Raw genomic sequence first — 27,467 nt, forward strand, 5'->3', positions numbered from 1 at the left:
TGACTGATCTCAAGAGAAATGGAGCAACATTTTATCGACTGATGAAAGACAGACTGTTCTTTCTGGGTCTTGGAGCCACAGACAGTTTGTCAGATGACCCCCAAAAACTGAATTCAAGCCACAGTCCACTGTGAAGACAGTGAAGCCTGGTGGAGCATCATGATATGGGGATGTTTCTCATGCTCTGGTGTCGGGTCTATTGATCTCATACCATGGACCATGGATCAGTTTGAACACATCAGAGTACTTGAAGACTTCATGTTGTCTCATGCAGAAGAGGAAATGCCCTTAAATGGGTGTTTCAACAAGACAACGACCCCAAACACACCAGCAAGTGAGCATCATCTTGATTCCAGACCAACAAAATTAACGTTATGGAGTGGCCACCCCAGTCCCAGGACCTTAATCCAAAAGAAAACCTGTGGGGTGACATCATAAATACTGTTTCTGAGGGAAAACCAAGAAATGTAGAGGACCGGTGGGATGTCATCCACTAGTCCTGGACTGGAAAACCTGTTCACAGGTGACCAAAGGTGTTCGAGTCCATGAAACACAAATGTGAAGCAGTTTTAAGAAAGAGTGGTTATACAACTAAATATTAGTTCAGTGATTCACAGTACTTGTACAGAGGCACCACAGTTGAAAACCCTCTTTGGATTGAGGTGACCTTAGCAGTTCAGAGTGACATCAAAACGTTTGATTGTCCACCTGGGCAACCATGCTCTGAGAGGCACGCCCACACAGGAGGGTTACAACTCCATTTCCAAAATGAGTTAGCTTTGGTGAAATATCTTAAAGTCCAAAACAAAGCCTCCAGATATAGCAGGTAAAATAAGTATTGAACATTTCACCATTTGTCTCAGTAAATATATTTCTAAAGGTACTACTGACATAAAATTTTCACCAGATGTCAGTAACAACCCACTTCATCTGCACATACCAAAAAAAAATAAATAAATCAAACCATATATGTCCAGAAATTAGGTGTAATAATGTGCAATGACAAAGGAAAAAAGTAGTCAACACCTGAAGAAAGGGAGGTGGAAAAAATGCATAGAAAGTTAAGACAGAAGTTGAAATCTATGAGTAATTAGAAAGCAATCCTGCCCCTTGTCAGTGCAAATTAATCAGCTGGTTCTGTCCCAACTGATGGCCTATATAAAGGTGTCACACAAGAAAAATCTCATGATGGGTAAAAGCAAAGAGCTCTATCAGCAGCAACAGCATCACATTATCTTCTGTTCGATGTGTCAGAACTTTCACCAAACAAACAGACTGAGCTTTGGAAATAAATTCTATCAGGTTTTTAAAGGATTCTTTCCATTCAAGGACAAATGGGACCCTTTTTAATAATTTGGTTCTTAACTTTGCAGATGGTTGACACATGCCATGACTCAAAGACACCAAGTTTTGTTGTGGAAGGACAGTCACAGAGACAGTACTGGGGTTTTTCACTGAAAAATGCAATTAATGCTGTTTTATAATTTGGCAAAATTGTGACTATATAGAGCCCTGAGTCATCCAGCTTTTTCTCCTTGCCTCCTGCCTCCTCCTTTCCTCCTCCATTTCTCCCTGCTGCTTCCATCCTTTCCTTATTCCTTCCGTTCTTTTCTAAGCATCTTTCTTCTCTCCTCTTTCCTGCGTCTCTTGCCATCCTGTCTCGCTCATTCTCTCTTTTCTTTCCCTTTGAAATCACGTGGCCCCCTCCCTCGTGTGCCTCTGTGGTTGGCACACTTAGCAATGATTACTCATCCTGGATACCAGAGCCATGGCTTCTCTACCCTTCTTCACCCAGAGTGTGGACGTATGTGCACGTCTCACAGACTGGGATGAGGGCAGTGCGTCACACCTTCTCGTGTGAAATGAGCAATGAATAAATGACTGTATAATTCAATCTGAGCCCGTTTGATATGCAGAGACTGAATATTTAAAAGCCTCTGAGCTCATCTGTCAGTGTGAAGCCATTAGCTGAGGGGCACGATGCTGGACATATTGGACACACCTCAGGAGAACGCGCCTGACGTAGTCATCCGATTTGACCCCACTGTGTGCACTTGTGTGTTTGTGTATGCCACAGTACAAAACAATTAACCGCCCAACTTAAAATAAATTTTCAGCTATTTCAATAATTTATCAATCATCAAGGTTATTTAATGAGGGACTACAGGGCCGTTTTTTTGAGGACCATAAAGCTGTTGACTTTTGATCGTCTCACATTCATGTTTTCTCTGACAAAAAAACAAAGACACACACACACACATTCAAAAACCAACAACTTTCATCTACGAAGCCCTGATGTGAAGACGTAAGGTTACACAGACTTTGGCTGAAAACTTTTTCACCAACTGCACATGTTCCACTTTTAATCAAACAATACGTAAGCTAAGTCAGTCAGAAGATGCCAGAAATTGATTGGAATTCCTTTTAAAATGAGCACTAATTTAATTTTTTTTTTTTATTATTCATTTACTTACATGGTAAATGGACTGCAATTATATAGCACTTTTCCATCTGCATCAGACGCTCAAAGCGTTTTACAAATAATGCCTCAAATTCACCCCGATGTCGGGGTGCTGCCATACAAAGCGTTCACTACACACTGGGAGCAACTCTGCGATTAAGGACCTTGCCCGAGGGCCCTTAGTGATTTTCCGGTCAGGCTGGGATTTGAATTGATGATCCTCTGGTCTATGCAAACCGATATACAGACCTTTATGCACACTGGACCCAAAAGCTGAACCCACTTTTCTCACTGCTGCTGTTTTTTAATGCAGCCCCCCCCCCAGGCTCTTTGTGTCAAATAAAGAAATAACTGTCTTTTTAAAAGCAGGAAATGAACAAACTGATCTTTGAAGCGCATTTAAGCAACAGTGAATTTGTCTTGAAAAGAACAAATTTTTGGTCTGGTGCCAGTTTGATTGAAAGTGAAACAGAAGACTGTGAGACAAATGAGACTGTGTAGCTCCTTCTATACTTCAGAGGTGAAAATGTAAAATTTGGTGGTTACCTGGTGTGATGAAGGTAGCGCACACATGCAGCTCATATCCTGGTGATATGAAATCTCACACAGTGGAACAAAACCCACAATCCAGATCTTACCATCGACACTGCTGTGCAGGAATCGTACAAAATCAAACTCGTCAAACTCGTCAAACTATGGCATGACATCATCACCACGGTCAGCCTCCATCATCAGCACTAAGATGCACTAAATGTTATCAGGACTCAGGACCACAGAGACCAGCCTGCAGGCCATCATTATGTCCTGAAAGTTAAAAAAAAAAAACATCTTTCACAGCCAGGTGTAGCTGTGGTCTGGTCCACTGGCTGAGGTCTTCGACAAAGATCATGCTCAGGAAAAACTTGCCATTTAAAAGGATTCTGGGAAACACTGGAATGAGCTGTGCATGCAGAAAAATGCACACATGACTGTAGTGACACCCCATCATGGTGCAAGAAAAATAACCTCATCCAGGTAATTATTAAGAAGAGGTGAATATTTTTCTGTGCAGATTTGCAGAGGCAGTAGCCTTTGTGATCACCAGACCTAGGATTTGGAAATCGTGACCAACAATGTCAAGCTATGCATAACACCAAAAACCACACACTTTGACAGACAGACAGAAGAGAAGAAGTGTCTGCTTTCATATATTCATAGAAAAACTCCTTTCTGCAGGGTTGTGTTGACTTGTGAGCGCGTTATTTGAATTTTAAAGAATATTTGTCTGATTTAGTCCATTTCTGTGTGGAAACACACTCTCTCGTGGACCTTATTCACTCTGTATCAAGCTCGACCATCTCCTGTGCTTTCTTTGAACATTTCATGGCAGAATTTATACAAAATCCCTTGTTTGGTTGTGTGGTTGTATGACAGTGTTACATGGATGCTGTGAAACAATCAGAAAGTAATGCTTTGTTTCATTGATTTTGTACATTTTTCTGTGGAGAAACAGTTTGACTCTCTCACTGACAACCATGCCTGCTTCTAATCCAGGGGTGGCCAAGTTCGGTCCTCGAGAGATACATTCCTGACACTCTTAGTTGTCTCCCTGCTCCAACACACCTGAATCCAATGAAAGGCTCATTAAAAGTCTGCTAACGAGTCTTTCATTGGATTCAGGTGTGTTGGAGCACGGAGACAACTAAGAGTGTCAGGAATGTGGCTCTCGAGGACCGAACTTGGCCACCCCTGTTCTAATCCATCATGAATCAGTGCCCACTCACCATCCAGCAGGTGGCAGACACATCTATGGGATATTGCACAGGCAAAACAAACTAAGCTCTATCTACATCTAAGCTCACCAAATTGTTATGAGCCTGTCCTCACAATGTGTTGTTTTAATTTGGTGAGTGAGAAGATGACAGTGTTAACTATTTCTGAGTTATCCTTCATAATCTGGGCTCTATCAACTGATCCATTCATGGATTCACTCATTGCATTTTACAGGGTACATGCCCAGGTTTTCCAGTGTGACAATGAAAAGAAAATACAAAATCATTAATAATTTTCATAAACCTTTATGAGAACTACTTCACTTGTTTTTGAGCATCAATACAAACAAATTAACAAAGGTAATAAAAATGGTAAAACTGCAAAACGTACCCCACAGTTTTAAATGCTAACCCCTGTGTAATCCTTCATTGACCCCAACCTGGCTATAGGTATCACTCTGGGATGGCCACCATACATCCTGTGTAGGCCGTGGTAGACTGATGGGTCTATCACACTGCATGCTTTGGATGCGGCAGAGGCATCACAAATCCGTCTAAAAAGCATTATTTTCAATGAGACACGTCGCTTTTTAGACGCGTCAGAAGTGTCGCATCAAAAACCGAGCTAAAGCGACGCTTCTGCCAGGAGCGCACATTGCCGCTTGTCGACAGGTTGCCACGGTCAAAGTTCAACCCAATCCAACTTTAGCCACTCTGAGCTGTGACATAGCTTCGCACTGTCCAATAGAAACGAGGCGTAAGGCCAAAATACAGAAGACTGCGGTGCAGAAACCACTGATCTGTACAAAACAGTTATATACAGATAAGTGCAAAAAACACTGATCTGTACAAAAGTTATACACAGATCAGTGCAGAAACGTGTCACAGGACTGCTCCTTTATACAGAGCAGTTTTCTGAAGAAAATCCTTGCAAAAGATATATTTTTTACCTCAAAATTAATTTTTTGATTACTGTAAAAAAAATAGAGCACTTGTAATTAATATAGCACAACCCCAGTTCCAATGAAGCTGGGACGTTGTGCAAAATGTAAACAAAACAGAATACATTGATTTGAAAATCCTCTTCAACCTATATGCAATTGAATACACCACAAAGACAAGATATTTAATTTTCAAACTGATAAACTTTTGTTGTTTTTGTGCAAATATTTGGTAATTTTGAATTGGATACCTGCAACACATTTCAAAAAAGTTGGGATGGGGCAACAAAAGACTGGGAAAGTTGATAAATGCTCACACCTAATTGGAAACAGATGAGTGTCATGATCGGGTATAAAAGGAACATCCCCAAAAGGCTCAGCTATTCACAAGTAAAGATGGGGTGAGGATCACCACTTTGTGAACAACTGTGTGAAAAAATAGTCCAACGGTTTAAGAACAATGTTTCTCAACGTTCAATTGCAAGGAATTTAGGGATTCCATCATCTACAGTCCATAATATAATTAGAAGATTCAGAGAATCTGGAGTACCTTCCACATGTAAGCGGCAGGGCCGAAAACCAACATTGAATGCTCGTGACCTTCGATCCCTCAGGCGGCGCTGCATTAAAAACCGACATCATTGTTTAAAGGATCTTACCACGTGGGCTCAGGAACACGTCAGAACACAGTTCATCGCTACATCTACAGGTGCAAGTTCAAATTCTACCATGCAAAGCGAAAGTCATACATCAACAACATCCAGAAATGCCACCACCTTCTCTGGGCCCAAGCTCATTTGAAATGGACAGACACAAAGTGAAGAAGTGTGCTGTGGTCTCATGAGTCCATGTTTCAAATTGTTTTTGGAAATCATGGACGTTGTGTCCTCTGGACAAAAGAGGAAAAAGACCATCCAGATTGTTACCAGCGCAAAGTTCAAAAGCCAGCATCTGTTACTGTATGGGGGTGTGTTAGTGCCCATGGCATGGGCAACTTACACATCTGTGATGGCACCATCAATGCTGAAAGGTACATCCAGGTTTTGGAGCAACACATGCTGCCATCCAAGCAACGTCTTTTTCAGGGACGTCCCTGATTATTTCAGCAACACAATGCCAAGCCACATTCTGCATGTGTTACAACAGCATGGCTTCATAGTAAAAGAGTGCGGGTACTAGACTGGCCTGCCTGCAGTCAGAAAATGTGTAGCCATTATAAAGTGCAAAATACAACAACGGAGACCCTGGTCTGTTGAACAACTGAAGTCGTACATCAAGCAAGAATGGGAAAGAATTCCACCTACAAAGCTTCAACAATTAGTGTCCTCAGTTCCCAAACCCTTATTGAGTGTTGTTGGAAGGAAAGGTGATGTAACACAGTGGTAAAAAATACCACTGTCCCAGCTTTTTTGAAACGTGTTGCAGGCATCCATTTCAAAATGAGCAAATATTTGCACAAAAACAATGTTTATCAGTTTGAACATTAAATATCTTGTCTTGTCTTGAGTTCCCGTCCAGCAGGCTGTACAACCTCTCCCGACCTGAGCGCGAATCGATGGAGACCTACATCCGGGACTCCTTAGCTGCCGGGCTGATCCGTAACTCCACCTCTCCGATGGGAGCGGGTTTCTTTTTCGTGGGAAAAAAAGATGGCGGTCTTCGTCCATGCATTGATTATCGGGGGCTGAACGAGATCACGGTTCGCAACCGATACCCGTTGCCTTTGTTGGATTCAGTGTTCACCCCCCTGCATGGAGCCAAAATCTTCACAAAGTTGGATCTTAGGAACGCATACCACCTAGTTCGGATCCGGAAGGGAGACGAATGGAAGACGGCATTTAACACCCCGTTAGGTCATTTTGAGTACCTGGTCATGCCGTTCGGCCTTACTAACGCCCCCGCGACGTTCCAAGCTTTGGTTAATGACGTCTTGCGGGACTTCATGCACCGATTCGTCTTCGTATATCTGGATGATATACTCATCTTTTCTCCGGACCCTGAGACCCATGTGCGGCATGTACGTCAGGTCCTGCAGCGGTTGTTGCAGAACCGGTTGTTTGTGAAGGGCGAGAAGTGTGAGTTTCACCGCACTTCTTTGTCCTTCCTGGGGTTTATCATCTCCTCCAACTCCGTCGCCCCGGATCCGGCCAAGGTCGCAGCGGTGAGAGACTGGCCCCAACCGACAAGCCGTAGGAAGCTGCAACAGTTCCTCGGCTTCGCAAATTTCTACAGGAGGTTCATTAAGGGGTATAGTCAGGTTGTTAGCCCCCTGACGGCCCTGACCTCACCAAAAGTTCCCTTCACCTGGTCGGATCGGTGCGAAGCCGCGTTTAGGGAGTTGAAATGCCGGTTCTCGACTGCACCGGTCTTGGTGCAGCCCGATCCTGGTCGCCACTTCGTGGTTGAAGTGGACGCCTCTGACTCGGGGATAGGAGCCGTGCTATCCCAGAGCAGAGAAACCGATAAGGTTCTTCACCCGTGTGCCTATTTTTCCCGCAGGTTGACCCCAGCAGAGCGGAACTATGACATGGGCAATCGAGAGCTCCTTGCAGTGAAAGAGGCCCTTGAGGAGTGGAGACACCTGATGGAGGGAGCGTCAGTGCCTTTCACGGTTTTCACTGACCACCGGAACCTGGAGTATATCAGGACCGCCAAGCGACTGAACCCCAGGCAAGCCCGCTGGTCACTGTTTTTCGGCCGTTTTGACTTCCGGATCACCTACCGCCCCGGGACCAAAAACCAAAGATCGGATGCCCTGTCCCGGGTGCATGAACAGGAAGTCAAGACCGAGCTGTCGGATCCACCGGAACCCATTCTCCCGGAGTCCACTATCGTGGCTGCTCTGACCTGGGACGTGGAGAAGACCGTCCGAGAGGCCCTGGCACGGAGCCCGGATCCCGGAACAGGACCGACGAACAGATTATACGTCCCACCAGAGGCCAGGGCTGCCGTCCTGGACTTCTGTCACGGGTCCAAACTCTCCTGCCACCCAGGGGTGCGTAGGACCGTGGCAGTGGTCCGGCAGCGCTTCTGGTGGGCGTCCCTGGAGACTGATGTCCGGGCTTACATCCAGGCCTGCACCACCTGCGCCAGGGGCAAGGCTGACCACCAGAAGGCACAGGGACTTCTACAGCCACTTCCTGTGCCTCACCGCCCCTGGTCCCACATCGGTCTGGATTTTGTCACGGGCCTCCCGCCGTACCGGGGGCACACCACCATCCTCACGATAGTGGACCGTTTCTCCAAGGCGGCCCACTTCGTGGCCCTCCCGAAGCTCCCGTCGGCCCAGGAGATGTCGGATCTCCTTGTCCACCATGTTGTCCGGCTGCATGGGATACCAACAGACATCGTTTCGGATCGCGGTCCCCAGTTCTCCTCGCAGGTGTGGAGAAGTTTCTGCCGGGAACTGGGGGCCACTGTAAGCCTCTAGTCTGGGTATCACCCGCAGACTAACGGACAGGTCGAACGGGCCAACCAGGAGTTGGAGCAGGCCCTCAGGTGCACGACCTCCGCACACCCGACGGCTTGGAGTGAACATCTGGCCTGGATCGAGTACGCTCATAACAGCCAGGTGTCCTCTGCCACCGGCCTCTCCCCATTCGAGGTGTGTCTGGGGTACCAGCCCCCTTTGTTTCCTGTGGTGGAGGGAGAGGTCGGTGTGCCCTCGGTCCAGGCCCACCTGCGGAGATGCCGTCGGGTGTGGCGCACCGCCCGTTCGGCCTTGTTGAGGGCCCGGATGTGGGCTAAAGCCCATGCAGACCGTCGACGGTCCCCGGCCCCTACTTACCAGCCCGGCCAGGAGGTGTGGCTTTCCACCAAGGACATTCCTCTCCAGGTCAAGTCCCCCAAATTGAAGGACCGCTTCATTGGACCCTTCCCCATCCTCAAGGTCCTCAGTCCTACCGCAGTGAGGCTCCAACTCCCGGCCTCACTGCGGATCCATCCGGTCTTTCATGTCTCCAGGGTAAAACCGCATCACACCTCACCCCTCTGTGCACCTGGTCCGGCGCCGCCTCCTGCCCGTATTATCGACGGGGAGCCGGCTTGGACAGTTTGCCGGCTTTTGGACGTCCGTCGAATGGGCCGGGGTTTCCAGTATTTGGTGGACTGGGAGGGATATGGACCCGAAGAACGCTCCTGGGTGAAGAGGAGCTTCATCCTGGACCCGGCCCTCCTGGCCGATTTCTATCGTCGCCACCCGGACAAGCCTGGTCGGGCGCCAGGAGGCACCCGTTGAGGGGGGGATCCTGTTGTGTGGGCTGCCAGAAGAGGAGGTACTGCTGGCCCACCACCAGAAGGCGCCCTGCCTGAAGTGCGGGCTTCAGGCACGAGAGGGCGCTGCCGCCTCAGGAACAAGCCGTGGTGACAGCTGTCACCCATCATCCGTGACAGCTGTCACTAATCAACACATCTGGTATAAAAGCAGGAAGACACCTCCACCAAACTGCCGAGATATCATCTTCATCTGGAGGTAATATCCTCAGCCTTTTGTAAATCTGTTTATTGTGAGTGTTTGCAGGAGAACCGGTCATTTTTGAGGAGGCTGTGCAAGACGGCGCTCCTTTTCAGCTGAGACCGCTGCAACGCGCTGAGTGAGAGGTGGAGGTGGCATTCCCACCAGTGTTACTGGGTGTTCACACACCCACCCTTTGACTGTCTTTTGCTTTCTGCCAGCAGTACCAGATCCGACACGCCGGGAAGGTGGCCACCTGGGGACTCCGGGACTTGGCGGCTCCAGTATTCCTCAGGTTCAGGTGGCGGTGGAAATCGTGTGGTTCCGGTTCGTTTCCAGACGGGCGTCTCCTATCGTCGAGCCTGCCCACACGACACCTTTTATTAATTGACTGTTGCACATTCTGATTCTGCTGTGTTTGGTTGTGACATTCACACCAGTAAAGTGTTATAATTTGACTCCTTCCATTGTCCGTTCATTTACGCCCCCTGTTGTGGGTCCGTGTCACTACACTTTCCCAACATAAATATGATCAATCTATCTTTATTAGTTGGCTATGTACCACAGGCTTTTAAGGTGGCAGTAATTAAACCATTACTTAAAAAGCCATCACTTGACCCAGCTATCTTAGCTAATTATAGGCCAATCTCCAACCTTCCTTTTCTCTCAAAAATTCTTGAAAGGGTAGTTGTAAAACAGCTAACTGATCATCTGCAGAGGAATGGTCTATTTGAAGAGTTTCAGTCAGGTTTTAGAATTCATCATAGTACAGAAACAGCATTAGTGAAGGTTACAAATGATCTTCTTATGGCCTCAGACAGTGTACTCATCTCTGTGCTTGTTCTGTTAGACCTCAGTGCTGCTTTTGATACTGTTGACCATAAACTTTTATTACAGAGATTAGAGCATGCCATAGGTATTAAAGGCACTGCGCTGCGGCGGTTTGAATCATATTTATGTAATAGATTACAATTTGTTCATGTAAATGGGGAATCTTCTTCACAGACTAAGGTTAATTATGGAGTTCCACAAGGTTCTGTGCTAGGACCAATTTTATTCACTTTATACATGCTTCCCTTAGGCAGTATTATTAGACGGCATTGCTTAAATTTTCATTGTTACGCAGATGATACCCAGCTTTATCTATCCATGAAGCCAGAGGACACACACCAATTAGCTAAACTGCAGGATTGTCTTACAGACATAAAGACATGGATGACCTCTAATTTCCTGCTTTTAAACTCAGATAAAACTGAAGTTATTGTACTTGGCCCCACAAATCTTAGAAACATGGTGTCTAACCAGATCCTTACTCTGGATGGCATTACCCTGACCTCTAGTAATACTGTGAGAAATCTTGGAGTCATTTTTGATCAGGATATGTCATTCAATGCGCATATTAAACAAATATGTAGGACTGCTTTTTTGCATTTACGCAATATCTCTAAAATTAGAAAGGTCTTGTCTCAGAGTGATGCTGAAAAACTAATTCATGCATTTATTTCCTCTAGGCTGGACTATTGTAATTCATTATTATCAGGTTGTCCTAAAAGTTCCCTGAAAAGCCTTCAGTTAATTCAAAATGCTGCAGCTAGAGTACTAACGGGGACTAGAAGGAGAGAGCATATCTCACCCATATTGGCCTCTCTTCATTGGCTTCCTGTTAATTCTAGAATAGAATTTAAAATTCTTCTTCTTACTTATAAGGTTTTGAATAATCAGGTCCCATCTTATCTTAGGGACCTCGTAGTACCATATCACCCCAATAGAGCGCTTCGCTCTCAGACTGCAGGCTTACTTGTAGTTCCTAGGGTTTGTAAGAGTAGAATGGGAGGCAGAGCCTTCAGCTTTCAGGCTCCTCTCCTCTGGAACCAGCTCCCAATTCGGATCAGGAAGACAGACACCCTCTCTACTTTTAAGATTAGGCTTAAAACTTTCCTTTTTGCTAAAGCTTATAGTTAGGGCTGGATCAGGTGACCCTGAACCATCCCTTAGTTATGCTGCTATAGACTTAGACTGCTGGGGGGTTCCCATGATGCACTGAGTGTTTCCTTCTCTTTTTGCTCTATATGCACCACTCTGCATTTAATCATTAGTGATTGATCTCTGCTCCCCTCCACAGCATGTCTTTTTCCTGGTTCTCTCCCTCAGCCCCAACCAGTCCCAGCAGAAGACTGCCCCTCCCTGAGCCTGGTTCTGCTGGAGGTTTCTTCCTGTTAAAAGGGAGTTTTTCCTTCCCACTGTCGCCAAGTGCTTGCTCACAGGGGGTCGTTTTGACCGTTGGGGTTTTTACGTAATTATTGTATGGCCTTGCCTTACAATATAAAGCGCCTTGGGGCAACTGTTTGTTGTGATTTGGTGCTATATAAATAAAATTGATTGATTGATTACTTGGTTCCGATTACTAGGTCAAACTTGGCTGTGGGCTCACACACTAATCATAAACTCAACATGTTTGTTTTGATTGGTAATCAAACAAAACAATTAATTCTAAAACATCACATAAATGATGGATTACTAACAAAAGGACACAGCAGATGGACAGACAATGAACTGATTATATGAAGGTCTGCAGCGGTCGATTTAACAAGCGTACGTGTCGACCTGACGCACAGCTGGATTTTAGCAATTCCACTTCTCAGCTCTCACACCCAAAAAAGATGTTGAGAGAGGTGCTTATTTGGTTAAAAAAAAGGGGTGGGGGAGGAAAAAGAAAAGCCGGGCTACGTGCCGGATCAGACAGGCTGAGTGGGAGGAACAATGACCTAGTTTCCAAAAAACATTCAGCAACTCCACCAGAGAACAGATCACGCAATGCGCAGCTTCTCTCACGTTGACCTGAGGAAGCAAGTCTGTGTGATTGTCCGGTTTTTCCCCCTCATATTACTTCATGCATGTGGATGAGCATGTGTTGCGGAGTGTTTGTGTACGTTGCGGTGTCACGCCGCACCGCTGGGAGGCCGCACAGGATGCTGGCTGTCTGAATGAGAACAGGACAAGTCACAGCGTGTAAACTGTCCTGCTCGCTCCATTCTGTCAGACCGCTGAGCCGGAACACTGCGGCAGCGCTTGCTGTTAATCCGGATGTATCTTCAATGTCAAACATGAACGCACCCTCACTGAGGAGTAGAGCTAGCTAAACTACTGTGATTTTAATTATTTTTAGAATTATTAAAGCAATCAGATCAGACCTTGAAAAACCGTTTGTTTGCATCAGCAAAATGAATTAAAGTAGAAAAGCCTTCAAATAGTCCTTTTTATGATTAAGCATATGTACTTACAGCAGGCTGCTAAGGGTAATAACACATACAACCCCTGGCAAAAATTATGAAATCACCTTCCTCGGAGGATGTTCATTTAGTTGTTTAATTTTGTAGAAAAAAAGCAGATCACAGACATGACACAAAACTAAAGTCATTTCAAATGGCAACTTCCCGGCTTTAAGAAACACTATAAGAAATCAGGGGAAAAAAATAGTGGCAGTCAGTAACGGTTACTTTTTTAGACCAAGCAGAGGAAAAAAATATGGAATCACTCAATTCTGAGGAAAAAAGTATGGAATCATGAAAAACAAAAGAACGCTCCAACACATCACTAGTATTTTGTTGCACCACCTCTGGCTTTTATAACAGCTTGCAGTCTCTGAGGCATGGACTTAATGAGTGACAAACAGTACTCTTCATCAATCTGGCTCCAACTTTCTCTGATTGCTGTTGCCAGATCAGCTTTGCAGGTTGGAGCCTTGTCATGGACCATTTTCTTCATCTTCCACCAAAGATTTTCAATTGGATTAAGATCCGGACTATTTTTTGACCCTATGTGTCTTTTTGCAAGGAATGTTTTCACAGTTTTTGCTCTATGGCAAGATGCATTATCATCTTGAAAAATGATTTCATCATCCCCAAACATCCTTTCAATTGATGGGATAAGAAATGTGTCCAAAATATCAACGTAAACTTGTGCATTTATTGATGATGTAATGACAGCCATCTCCCCAGTGCCTTTACCTGACATGCAGCCCCATATCATCAATGACTGTGGAAATTTACATGTTCTCTTCAGGCAGTCATCTTTATAAATCTCATTGGAACGGCACCAAACAAAACTTCCAGCATCATCACCTTGCCCAATGCAGATTCGAGATTCATCACTGAATATGACTTTCATCCAGTCATCCACAGTCCATGATTGCTTTTCCTTAGCACACTGTAACCTTGTTTTTTTCTGTTTAGGTGTTAATGATGACTTTCATTTAGCTTTTCTGTATGTAAATCCCATTTCCTTTAGGCGGTTTCTTACAGTTCGGTCACAGACGTTGACTCCAGTTTCCTCCCATTCGTTCCTTATTTGTTTTGTTGTGCATTTTCAATTTTTAAGACATACTGCTTTAAGTTTTCTGTCTTGACGCTTTGATGTCTTCCTTGGTCTACCAGTATGTTTGCCTTTAACAACCTTCCCATGTTGTTTGTATTTGGTCCAGAGTTTAGACACAGCTGACTGTGAACAACCAACATCTTTTGCAACATTGCGTGATGATTTACCCTCTTTTAGGAGTTTGATAATCCTCTCCTTTGTTTCAATTGCCATCTCTCGTGTTGGAGCCATGATTCATGTCAGTCCACTTGGTGCAACAGCTCTCCAAGGTGTGATCACTCCTTTTTAGATGCAGACTAACGAGCAGATCTGATTTGATGCAGGTGTTAGTTTTGGGGATGAAAATTTACAGGGTGATTCCATAATTTTTTTCCTCAGAATTGAGTGATTCCATATTTTTTTCCTCTGCATGGTCTAAAAAAGTAACCGTTACTGACTGCCACATTTTTTTCCTGATTTCTTATAGTGTTTCTTAAAGCCAGAAAGTTGCCATTTGAAATGACTTTAGTTTTGTGTCATGTCTGTGATCTGCTTTTTTTCTACAAAATTAAACAACTGAATGAACATCCTCTGAGGCCGGTGATTCCATAATTTTTGCCAGGGGTTGTAGATGTCGGTCTCCCCACTTTGTTAGAGCTCTGGCCTGAAGGTTTAAGACCCAGACCCGTACCCGAGCGGGACAGGACCTACCATTCCCTCGGGAATGTCAGGATTTGGTGTCTGTTTGAAGCTTCACACAGTGTGTTTCTATTACTAGAGTACTGGAAGCAGAACTGGCTGTCAGCATGAAGGTGTACTATTGAGGTGTTTTACAGACGTGTGCTGCAGAAGTGTGCTGCTTAGGTGTACTGTTGAGGTGTTTTACAGATGTGTGCTGCTGAGGTGTACTACAGAGGTGTGCTGCAGAAGTGTGCCGCTAAGGTGTGCTCTGAGGTCTTCTACAGAGGTGTGCTGCTGAGGTGTACTACAGAGGTGTGCTGTTGAGGTGTTTTACAGACGTGTGCTGCAGAAGTGTGCTGCTAAGGTGTGCCCTGAGGTCTTGTACAGAGGTGTGTTGCTGAGGTGTACTACAGAGGTGTGCTATTGAGGTGTGCTGCTGAGGTGTACTACAGAGGTGTGCTATTGAGGTCTTTTGCAGAGGTGTGCTGCTTAGGTGTACTGTTGAGGTGTTTTACAGATGTGTGCTGCTGAGGTGTACTACAGAGGTGTGCTGCAGAAGTGTGCTGCTAAGGTGTGCTCTGAGGTCTTCTACAGAGGTGTGCTGCTGAGGTGTACTACAGAGGTGTGCTATTGAGGTGTGCTGCTGAGGTGTACTACAGAGGTGTGCTATAGAGGTGTGCTGCTGAGGTCTTTCAGAGAGGTGCGCTGCTGAGGTGTACTACAGAGGTGTGCTGTTGAGGTGTTTTACAGACGTGTGCTGCAGAAGTGTGCTGCTAAGGTGTGCTCTGAGGTCTTTTACAGAGGTGTGCTGCTGAGGTGTACTACAGAGGTGTGCTATTGAGGTGTGCTGTTGAGGTGTGCTGCCGAGGTCTTTTACAGAGGTGTGCTGCTGAGGATTATTACAGAGGTGTGCTATTGAGGTGTGCTGCTGTGGTGTACTACACAGGTGTGCTGTTGTGGTGTGCTGCTGAGGTGTACTACAGAGGTGTGCTATTGAGGTGTGCTGCTGAGGTGTACTACAGAGGTGTGCTATTGAGGTGTGCTGTTGAGGTGTGTTGCTGAGGTCTTTTACAGAGGTGCGCTGCTGAGGTGTACTACAGAGGTGTGCTGTTGAAGTGTTTTACAGACGTGTGCTGCAGAAGTGTGCTGCTAAGGTGTGCTCTGAGGTCTTTTACAGAGGTGTGCTGCTGAGGTGTACTACAGAGGTGTGCTGTTGAAGTGTTTTACAGACGTGTGCTGCAGAAGTGTGCTGCTAAGGTGTGCTCTGAGGTCTTTTACAGAGGTGTGCTGCTGAGGTGTACTACAGAGGTGTGCTATTGAGGTGTGCTGTTGAGGTGTGTTGCTGAGGTCTTTTACAGAGGTGCGCTGCTGAGGTGTACTACAGAGGTGTGCTGTTGCAGTGTTTTACAGACGTGTGCTGCAGAAGTGTGCTGCTAAGGTGTGCTCTGAGGTCTTTTACAGAGGTGTGCTGCTGAGGTGTACTACAGAGGTGTGCTGTTGAAGTGTTTTACAGACGTGTGCTGCAGAAGTGTGCTGCTAAGGTGTGCTCTGAGGTCTTTTACAGAGGTGTGCTGCTGAGGTGTACTACAGAGGTGTGCTATTGAGGTGTGCTGTTGAGGTGTGCTTCCGAGGTCTTTTACAGAGGTGTGTTGCTGAGGATTATTACAGAGGTGTGCTATTGAGGTGTGCTGCTGTGGTGTACTACACAGGTGTGCTGTTGAGGTGTGCTGCTGAGGTGTACTACAGAGGTGTGCCATTTTGATGCCAAGTTTTAGTAGGCTGCACTACTAACTGTATACATAAATGTACTTTCTGTTTCAATTAAAAAGACTTTTCTTTTATCTGTGATGCAAAAGTGATTGTTTCTTTAATGAAAAAACACGTCACTTTTGTTTTTAACTTCGCTGGTTATAAAGATGTACCGTGCAATGTAAATGTCAGACACAATACTACGGAATTAAGACTTTGGCATTTAATTCAAATGGCAATTATCCAACCTTCAGGGGTGACTCTGTGAATTCTGATGTTTGTCTTAATTTGGAGTAAATAAACACAGACTGCTAAACTACTGAACCCTTCCCACATTAATTACCATTTGAAAACAATCCCTGAATCTGTTCACATTACAGTGTTCTGGAGGTTGCTTTTGGACAGTGTGCAACCAACACTGCTCTGTATCAATGACATTTTATGTTAAACTTTAGGCCCCCTTCACACATAGTGCCAAATTTGGTCGAAGTGCGCATGAAGCAGGAATCGTGTGCAAAACGTGTAAAATCGCCACAGGTATCAGCCGGTTTTTATGTTTTATTTATTCTACATCAGTGGTGCGATGTGTTCCTGCTCGAACGACACCATCGCGTGCACAAACCCTCGCACTGGGATCGTGCACGCCTACCTGTCTGCACGATGTTTTGTGGTGCAATAATTCCAACTATATCACACTGTTTCACCAAATTTAACCAAAGGGGAAAAGGGGCCTTTAAATGCATTCAAAAAACTTTTTTATATAAACCAGATTTGACCGACCAGTGAAGAATTAATCTGGAGAAATTTCACCACAATAATCTGTATCACTTCTGTTGAAAGCTTCAACTGAACAAATCGCCCAGAAAAGAAATTTGAGTTTTTGTGACATGTTGATTATGTAGCTGCATTTTCGCTGGTTTAAAAGTGTGTGAGAAGACATTCAGATGGATATGACCCAGTTTTCAACCAAAACTCAACACTGCTCACTGGGTTACTGCATTTAACCTCAGCCCATTTCGTATCCAAATAATCTTAGATTAATTTCAGACTGGGCCTGCATTTACGGATATTAATTCATCCACATCATGTTAAGATGCCATGATTTAGGGTAATTCTACAGTAATAAAATTACCATCAGAGCAAATTTTTAATGGTAAGCTAAGATATGCCCAGATTTGCTGTCATAGTAATTCCATTACAGTAGAATTAATTGACCATTATACTTGCTGCACAAAATGCCAACAGCCCCTTCATCATGAAAAATATTACATTTATGAAAGTAAGTATCATGTGTGCTCATCAAAAAGTAGATAAGTGCACTTTAGGTGGTTCAGTTACACAGCAGGAGGAGCACAGGTGGAAAAACACCAGCCTTTGGCTTGGTGAAAGGTGCAGGACCTACGCAGGGTGGAAGGAGTTTTAATGGGGAGAAGTTTCATTAAGTGGTGCAACGAGCAACTTCTCAGAGTCTTTGCCTGCTGACCTACAGCTCAGGCAGCAGGTCCACCGTCTGTCCTTAAAATGCCACATCAATCATCGCAGACACACTGCTTCTTTTTCTAACACTAACACATTTCTGTCACAGTCAGAAATCAACATCAAGTGATTTTAAATCAAACACCGAGAGGTTATGAGGTTCTTGATGGAGATATCTTGTCCACAAAACCTCTAGCATGTGAAGGTCCATCAGCAAAAACTCATCCCAGCTTTAACACATTCATTAAAGATCAATTTCCACAACTTTATTCCCATCAGCACAGTTAGAAAATTATGCAAAAGGTGCATAAAACCTCCTGTGTAGAGACTTGCTTAAATAACACCCACAAGGCAGGGCGCCCTCTAGCTGAGTGAGCGTGCAGTCCAACACAATCCACTGGGCAAGATGCAGTTTGGAGACGTACTTGTGTGTGACACCATGCAAGTTAGCAGTAAGCAAACAACACTTAGTTCATTCATAAGCTCAAATAACACAAATTTGTTGAGTTTTCCATCTTGAGATTTAATTGCTTGCGGGAGGTTTGTACCCGCAATGTCTTCCAGTCATTCCAGTGATTTAGCGGTAGCCATATGATTGCTTAGCTACAGGGAGCTAATGGTGTGTTCCATTTGTTCTTGGAGTTCAGCATTTCCCAGTTACACACCCCAGGAACACCCCCTGAAGTGGGAATTCCAACTTGCCAACTTGTTCAGATGCTACATACCCTGAAATCACGATCAAAGATGACATTTTTCTTTTTGATGTTGAAGTCAATACATTGTGCACATAGTAGCTGTCCTACCACTGTCAGTGGACATGCTGCAATGATATTTTTAAACATGAAATACCACATAAGTCCTAGTGTCCTTGTATCTTGTTTTTTGGGCACCACTGCTTTAAATGAGAACAGAGAGTATGCAGCCTCCATAAAAACATCGCACCCAGTGGTCTTTTTCAGAGTAGACTACTTTTTGTGCAGTAGCTCCAAGCTTGTAAGTTTAAAATTCCTCAACTTTTCAGAAAAACACTGTGACGCTGCTGCAGTGCCTTTTCAGGCAACGAGGAGGAGCGGTTTAGGCGTGCTGTTTTGCCACTCAAAATCTATCACAACAGAGACAAAAACAACAAGAACCGTGACAAAAAAAATGTTTGGACAGATGCTACATTACTGCTGAGGGTGAGTACTTTTTATTTCCACTAATTACAATCTAGTTGTCCCATGCACAGGCTTTTTTTTCCTCCACTGAAAATGCTGAAACCGCTGAGATGAAGCATTTGCATGCACTCACTCAGCACTTTTCCACCAGAAAATACAAAAACAAAAGCACAATATGGACATGAATGTTGTATGAACTGGTGCCACTAACATTGGCTAACCTGGCAAATGTTGCTAACAATGACTGGCTACACCATACTACAAACCCAGCAGTTAATTAAAACACTAAGGTACTTCTGCGCCACTGGTCCTCTTCCATGGGGTCTCTTTGCTGTGTTGTGTGGAAATTGGAACACATTTAGCTCAGGTGTGACGTAATTCCTGGTGAACACAACACAAGTGGACACTACACTAATCAGGTGGGGCTACAAGACATGTAAGTCTTTGTTTAACTAGCGCATTACTAAACCTAGACAATCTACTCACACAGTGACGGTATTGCTACTCAGAATTGCAAACAAATGCTTAACCTGTCAAGGAGCATTGTGTCGTTTTGTCATGTAAAGCATTTGCTTAACATTACCTAGGCAGTAGGCATGTAGAGATTAATCGATACAAATTGGTATCTCAATACAAACGTGCGTGATGCGAGTGTATCGATTCATTCAATGTGCATCAATTCAACTGATGGGTGAAATCGTGATCGCACCACTCACTGCGTGCTTGCATCCATTTTTTTTCCGAGGCACATTGAATGTACCATCTCTGCTTCACGTTATGTTTTGAACATGGACGGAGCCAGAGAGCACATTTCTACCACAACAAAATGGAGGTCCGCTAGTGGCTGGAGGTTTTTGATGCACCTAAAACATTTAAATCAGGTGTTTTGGAGATACTTTGGCTGTTTAAAAAAAAAGATGGGAAACTTCACAAGGCGCAGGTCGTTTGCAAAGAATGCCGTGCTGCTAAACCATACGGCTGCTGCTGCTCCACTCTGACTTTCCTCAGATTGTAAACCTCCAGTAAAACTGCTGAGAAAACTATCTCAAATTACTTTTGCCAAGGTGGGACTCTGTCATTGAGTGACTCACTTTAAGTCACTCATTGAGAGTGATGTTGTCTTACTGTTTAATGTTTAAGTTCTGAATGTGTGATGAAGCAGGTTCCCCATATGAGGGAACTGGTTCCTCTTCCTTAATGTTGAATCTGGTAAATTTGCTGCTTATAAGGAGTAAAACAAATCCTCTGCCTCTAGTAGAATCAGAAGAAGAAGAAGAATACCATAGTACCATACTGAATTGCAGCTTCTTATTTTCTGTTTGAATTTTTGGTATAATTTCTTTGCATCATGTTGAATCGCATTGTATCGCATCACCATCAAATACATATCAAATCGCATTGAAACGGGAACAGGGGTGAATCGTATCGCATTGTATCATCAGTATTGTCATGCATTGCTATGTGCATCATATCGCTGGTGCGTATTGAATCATTGTCAGTGATGAGATTTACAGGCCTACTAGGCAGACAACCGTGGTGCTATCCAGGACCAAGGCGGTTCTGTGGTGTCGTGGATTTGGGAACCACAGCCCCGACGCTTGCCCCAAGACTTGACTTGCTTAACGTGTGCTGTGTTCAGGCCAAACAGGTATTTCTAAGTGTTAGCACTCATGTGGACTAATGATTCACTTACTTTTGAGTGCAGTTCTCAAAAAACTGGGTTAATGCGATCACAATATTACTTCACCACGTTTTTGCGCGGGCGGCTTGGAGAGATCTCATTTGTAAGCAATAACTAAGAACAGAAGAGAATGGAGAAATGAATGACGGAACAAAGAAAGGATAAATAAAGGAAACAAGATGGAAAGAAAGGGCATGTATTCAGGTAAAGTGAAGGAAGTAGGAATGATAGAGATAATTTTAAGTGATCTCAGGATGGAAGTGAAGGAGATGAGAAGATGTACAACGTGAAGAGATAAAGGAAGGCCTGAAAAAAATGAAGGAAATAAGGGGATATGACAGGGCAGAGACAGGAAGGACAGTTTAGGTTCAGGTTTGGGGTTTAACTAAGTTAAGGATTTTGATAACTCCACCCCCCACACAAATGGATGAATGATTTTCTGTAGTATTCTCAGATTTACCTCGCCTTTGTTCAGGGTCACGACTTCAACGAGTACAAAATTCTTTGTGAAAAGGATGTAGTTGCTTTGGCCTGGTTCCCATAGCGACCGATACAACTGCTGTGGTTACAGCATCCTGAAGACAGACTTCTTCAGCGTCCGTCTTTCCTGATTGTTTCTTTCTTCTTTCTATTTGTGTTCCTCCGTCGTTCTTAGAAATGAAAGGTCTGTCTCTTATCTCTCTTTCTGTCTGAGTTTATCTCGACAGCGCTTTGCTCTCTGCCGCACTTATCGCAGCATCTCCTTCGCTCCACCGTGTCTGTCTCATCGTGCTTCCTCCCCATTCTGCCGTCTTCCTCCCTCGAAGCCTCTCATCCCTTATCTCTCCTTCTCTCTGCCCTTCCTCTGCTTGCTACATTTCAAACTCTTCCTCCTCGTGTTCCACTTCAATTTAATTCACAATAAAACAGGCCTGCACACAGAGAGACAGGCAGAGTAAGACTCTTCATTTCAAACCACGAGCACGAGCCATTTTCTTTCATTTTGCTTTCCGAGTATCTTAGCAGTGGCACTTGAGGCAAATAAGTTAGCCAGACTGCAATTTTCCTGATATGAATTTTGCTGGGCTGAATAATAAGCACTTACAGAGGAAGACAAGCAGTGAGCTGGTTAGTTATTTGGTTCAATACTCCAAAACAAGAATGGCACTCAGCAGAGTAGATATGGTACATCCTGAAAGAGTTACTTTGAGTTTAACCTTCAGCTAAGAGCCCCGTCACACTCAGAAGAAGACCACAACGACTGGACTGTGTCCCGAAAATCGTTGAATGCAGCGGGAACTTTGGCAAAATCGCAAAATGTGCCATTTCCAAGTCCATATTTCATTCTGATTACTTACCTTGCTTGTTCTCACAGCGTCTAATGTGTTCCCACAAATTTCTTAACACGTGCATGATCCCGCATGCACCATGTGCAATTTGTTCTTACAATGTTCTTAAGACAAACAATCCCATTGCACTTAATATGCCTACCTCATTCTTTTTTATCCTTGTCAATACTACAATGGGCGATGTGCTTTTTCACACTTTTTGCAAGTTTTCTTGTGTCCACACATAAGTTAAACAATAAACTACAGTCAGAAAAACAGCTCTGCTGCCTAACACATGCATGCAGGATGGCATGCGTTTGTGCACATATGCTTTGAAGCGGGGGGAGGGGGTGGTGGTTGTATTTCAGCTAAATAGACAGTGACACAGTCCAAAGACTGCTGCTGTGTTTGCCTGTCTGCACTATATTTGTAGACATCAATGAAGTTCCTATTAGGTTTAATTATACAATGAATACGTCAATGCAGTTATTGCTACATCCTTATTTAGTTTCTAGTGCATGCTGATTGGACCACATCCTCACTGCATTTTGTTTAAATGTCCAAAATTTGGTCTGAACAGTTTCTGTTGCCTTTCAAATAAGCTGTACATTTTCTTACTGCATCCAACCAGTTTTTTGGGATGGCCTATTAATGTAAGATCAATTCCATTTACCATTTAGGATCCATAATCTCTCTGTTGAAGACATTTGTGGTTTTGTCAAACAGTATAATGCTTCACACTGCTAGTAATGCTGAAAAACATCATACACGTCATGTTTGTGATGATTTGGTAACAAAATACTCTTATATTTATAAATTTTGCCATTTTTATTGATAAAATAGGGGATAAACACATTTGTAAATTAACACTGCTCAATTTAATTTCTGTGTTTGGCTGTCAGTGAGTGTGTTCACACTCACTTCTTACACACACACACACACACACACACACACACACACACACACACACACACACACACACACACACACACACACACACACACACACACACACACACACACACACACACACACCGCACCACACGAGCAAGGACATTCCCACAGAGATATGCACATGCCTCTGTCCTGTCTCCGATGAACATCTGGACCGTAAAGAGAGAATGGCAGCACCCCACAGCCCATAATGATCAGTCTGTCACCATGGTAACCACACACCGCCACCGCCCACACCACTGTCACTAAGGTGTGATACTCTGGGAGATGGAAGGAACAAAGTGTACCATTCAACAAACAAATTACAAGTTGTTACTTTGCTGCTGGTTATTACAGAAACTAAAAGAATCATCACAATATGTGCGACTCAAAGAGTGATTTTTACATCTCGTTATTCTCAGCCTGTTTCTCTGATCTGCACCTCATTAAAAATAATGATTCATATGGTCAATATTTTTTTTTTTTTTTTTTGCCTGTTCTTTCAAATATGTGTTGTGCTTTATGTTTTGTCCTGTTACCATGGCCATAGCAGATGGTCACCCCACTGAGTCCGGTCTGCTTGAGGTTTCTTCCTGTAAAATTAAAAAACAGAGCAGGAGTTTATCCTTACCATTGTCCATGTGCTTGCACATGGGTTGGGTAAAGTGTAGAACTTACTCACGTGAAGTATTTTGAGGCAACTTATGATAGGTGTCATGTCAAAACTTTCCAGAAAAGGTCAATTTAGATCATTTTGACAACATAAGATTGAGAATTACTGAATACTGAATACTGTGGAACAAAATTATAGTGGTGTCAAATAAAATTCTTCTTATGACTTCTTATAAGTAGAGTGAAATCATCAATCAATCAATCAATCAATTTTTTTTATATAGCGCCAAATCACAACAAACAGTTGCCCCAAGGCGCTTTATATTGTAAGGCAAGGCCATACAATAATTATGTAAAACCACAACAGTCAAAACGACCCCCTGTGAGCAAGCACTTGGCTACAGTGGGAAGGAAAAACTCCCTTTTAACAGGAAGAAACCTCCAGCAGAACCAGGCTCAGGGAGGGGCAGTCTTCTGCTGGGACTGGTTGGGGCTGAGGGAGAGAACCGGGAAAAAGACATGCTGTGGAGGGGAGCAGAGATCGATCACTAATGATTAAATGCAGAGTGGTGCATACAGAGCAAAAAGAGAAAGAAACAGTGCATCATGGGAACCCCCCAGCAGTCTACGTCTATAGCAGCATAACTAAGGGATGGTTCAGGGTCACCTGATCCAGCCCTAACTATAAGCTTTAGCAAAAAGGAAAGTTTTAAGCCTAATCTTAAAAGTAGAGAGGGTGTCTGTCTCCCTGATCTGAATTGGGAGCTGGTTCCACAGGAGAGGAGCCTGAAAGCTGAAGGCTCTGCCTCCCATTCTACTCTTACAAACCCTAGGAACTACAAGTAAGCCTGCAGTCTGAGAGCGAAGCGTTCTATTGGGGTGATATGGTACTACGAGGTCCCTAAGATAAGATGGGACCTGATTATTCAAAACCTTATAAGTAAGAAGAAGAATTTTAAATTCTATTCTAGAATTAACAGGAAGCCAATGAAGAGAGGCCAATATGGGTGAGATATGCTCTCTCCTTCTAGTCCCCGTCAGTACTCTAGCTGCAGCATTTTGAATTAACTGAAGGCTTTTTAGGGAAATTTTAGGACAACCTGATAATAATGAATTACAATAGTCCAGCCTAGAGGAAATAAATGCATGAATTAGTTTTTCAGCATCACTCTGAGACAAGACCTTTCTGATTTTAGAGATATTGCGTAAATGCAAAAAAGCAGTCCTACATATTTGTTTAATATGCGCTTTGAATGACATATCCTGATCAAAATCATAAAATCATTGGGGACTACAGCTTTAAAGAGGCAGTCACTTTGACGTATGTTAACCTCTAAACCACTGATAACTTGACAGTGAATAAAAATTCAAATAAATCTTGTATCGTTTAACAATTGTTATTTTTAATGTAACTCTGTATGTGTCACGGTTAACGGGCATGTTCATGCTTTTGCGCAACATTTTATTATTTGTTTACTGTCCCAGTTGTTCTCACTGCATGCTGTGAGTTTCACCTCCCGGTGAATTGGTTTCCCTGGTCTTTATGTTTTTCACATGGAGCACTCTGTTGGTTTCTCTGTGATGTTTTATTTCCGACAGCACATTCTGTGGTTTCTCTTTGAGTTTACTTTCAGTTTGCCTTCCATGTGACACGCCTACATTCTTCCTCGTGTCCATGCTTTTCTCCTCTGTGCTTTCTGTGTTTTCGCTCGTCCTCACTACAATCACTGTTAAATATTAGTTTACACCATGATTCTGGTTTTTAATGATGTCCTGTGTATTCCATGTTCACTCGTGTCCCGGTACTTCTTGGTGTTAATTCTCAGAGCTCTTGTGTTGCCACGTTTCTGCTGTTAATGGACAAGCATCCTTTAAAAGACTTTAAAAGATGATTCCATGTGTCCCCTGCCAGATCATCATGGTTCTCCCCACTTTTTCACACTCCTCTCAAATTTCTAGTGTTCGTAGTGTCCCAGTATTATCATTATTGACCTCTGTTTTTATTTGGAAACCTCTGAGTTTTCCAAACCTAACAACTGTTGGACTGCTTCTGTGAAACTAAACCATTGCCTGCTTAACTGGTTAACTCTCCTGTTTTACCCTCTGAAAGTCTGCTGCCTGATAACCTACTTTACCGTGTGTGCTAAACCATTGCTTAGACTCCATTCTGATTAATGCCTGCTGGATCAGGGTTTTGCCTATTCCCAACTGAATACCTGCGTCAGTCAGTATATTTACATGGCCAAAACAAAACAAAACAAAACAAAAAAAACCCAACAACAATAACAAAAAAAATCTAATCATTACGGTAGTCAAACTAAAACTGGACATTTAAAATATATATAAAGATGTTAGTCAGACTGAAATTGGACTAAATCAAAATTTTCAAAGTCAGACAAACACACCAAGATAGATCAAAAGTGGAATAACTCCTGCATGTATACTCTCAATTGTCCTCGACGTTAACTCCAACGGTACCGTTGCCAGCAACAACAAATTACATTATGACTACTGTGAAAGCAAGAACCCACTTTTTGTCCAATGAAAAACTTTTTTCTTCATCCCGTAAGTGTGTCACAATACATATATTTGTACTGAATAGTATGGTAATAATTCAGTAAGGTATATCTTCTATTATACATTACAAAATATATTTTAAAAAAAGAGAGCACAGAGCCACTTAGGTGCCTGGTCTTTTTTATCCCATGGGAACTCTCCCTACCCACCGAAGCGGCTCAAGAATATGGACAGGATGTATATAAGTGACATATACACAATCAGGGCAGTAAACAACATACACAAGAAATATAGTTACTACATAATATTATAGGAGTTAGCTCCTGAAACCTAAGTGTTCGTACAGGAGAAGAATATAGTATACATCTACCTAGTCTGTAGACTTGTAAAACTAAATTATAGCTAGTAGGCTAAGCCATAAATCTGGTTATGTTATTATAGAAACAGAGGCTATGATGTAATATGTTTTAGATTTCTATATAAAGTTCACCCTACTATCTAGGTTATGATTGCTACTATAGGAAGACAAATTCTGTTTTCTACATGCTTTCTAATGAAAACCCCAAACTTAGATATAGGGTTGGGTATCTAGAACCAGTTCCTTTCGGGTATCATTAAGAAATGATTCGATCCACCGACATCTATAACCTTTTTGCTTAACGATTCCCTTATCGGTCCTTCAGAGTGGCCATAATATAATCAGAGGATTCTGAGAATCTGGAGAACTTTCTACACGTAAGCGGCAAGGCCGAAAACCAACATTGAATGCCCGTTACCTTCAATCCCTCAGACGGCACTACATTAAAAACCAAAATCATTGTGCAAAGGATCTTACCGCGTGGGCTCAGGAACACTTCAGAAAACCATTTTCAGTTAACACAGTTCATCGCTACATCTACAAGTGCAAGTTAAAACTCTACATTGCAAAGCGAAACCATACATCAACAACATCCAGAAATGCCGCCACATTCTGCACGTGTTACAGAATGGCTTCGTAGTAAAAGAGTGCAGGTACTAGACTGGCCTCCCTGCAGTCCAGACCTGTCACCCATTGAAAATGTGTGGCGCATTATGAAGTGCAAAATATGACAACGGAGACCCTGGAATGTTGAACAACTGAAGTCGTACATCAAGCAAGAATGGGAAAGAATTCCACCTACAAAGCTTCAACAATTGGTGTCCTCAGTTCCCAAACGCTTATTGAGTGTTGTTAGAAGGAAAGGTGATGTAACACAGTGGTAAACATACCACTGTCCCAGCTTTTTTGAAATGTGTTGCAGGCATCCATTTCAAAATGAGCAAATATTTGCACAAAAACAATGTTTATCAGTTTGAACATTAAATATTTAGTCTCTGTGGTGTATTCAATTGAATATAGGTTGAAGAGGATTTGCAG

The 27,467-nt window shown here is 43.4% G+C and overlaps 1 protein-coding gene across 1 annotated transcript in view; it reads right to left on the reverse strand.

Moving 5' to 3' along the window:
- The window catches only part of LOC117513658 (low-density lipoprotein receptor class A domain-containing protein 4-like), an 832,720-nt gene that overhangs the window by 250,037 nt on the left and 555,216 nt on the right, over positions 1-27,467 (reverse strand).

This window comes from Thalassophryne amazonica, chromosome 7, assembly GCF_902500255.1.
Source record: "Thalassophryne amazonica chromosome 7, fThaAma1.1, whole genome shotgun sequence".
Taxonomy (NCBI): domain Eukaryota; kingdom Metazoa; phylum Chordata; class Actinopteri; order Batrachoidiformes; family Batrachoididae; genus Thalassophryne; species Thalassophryne amazonica.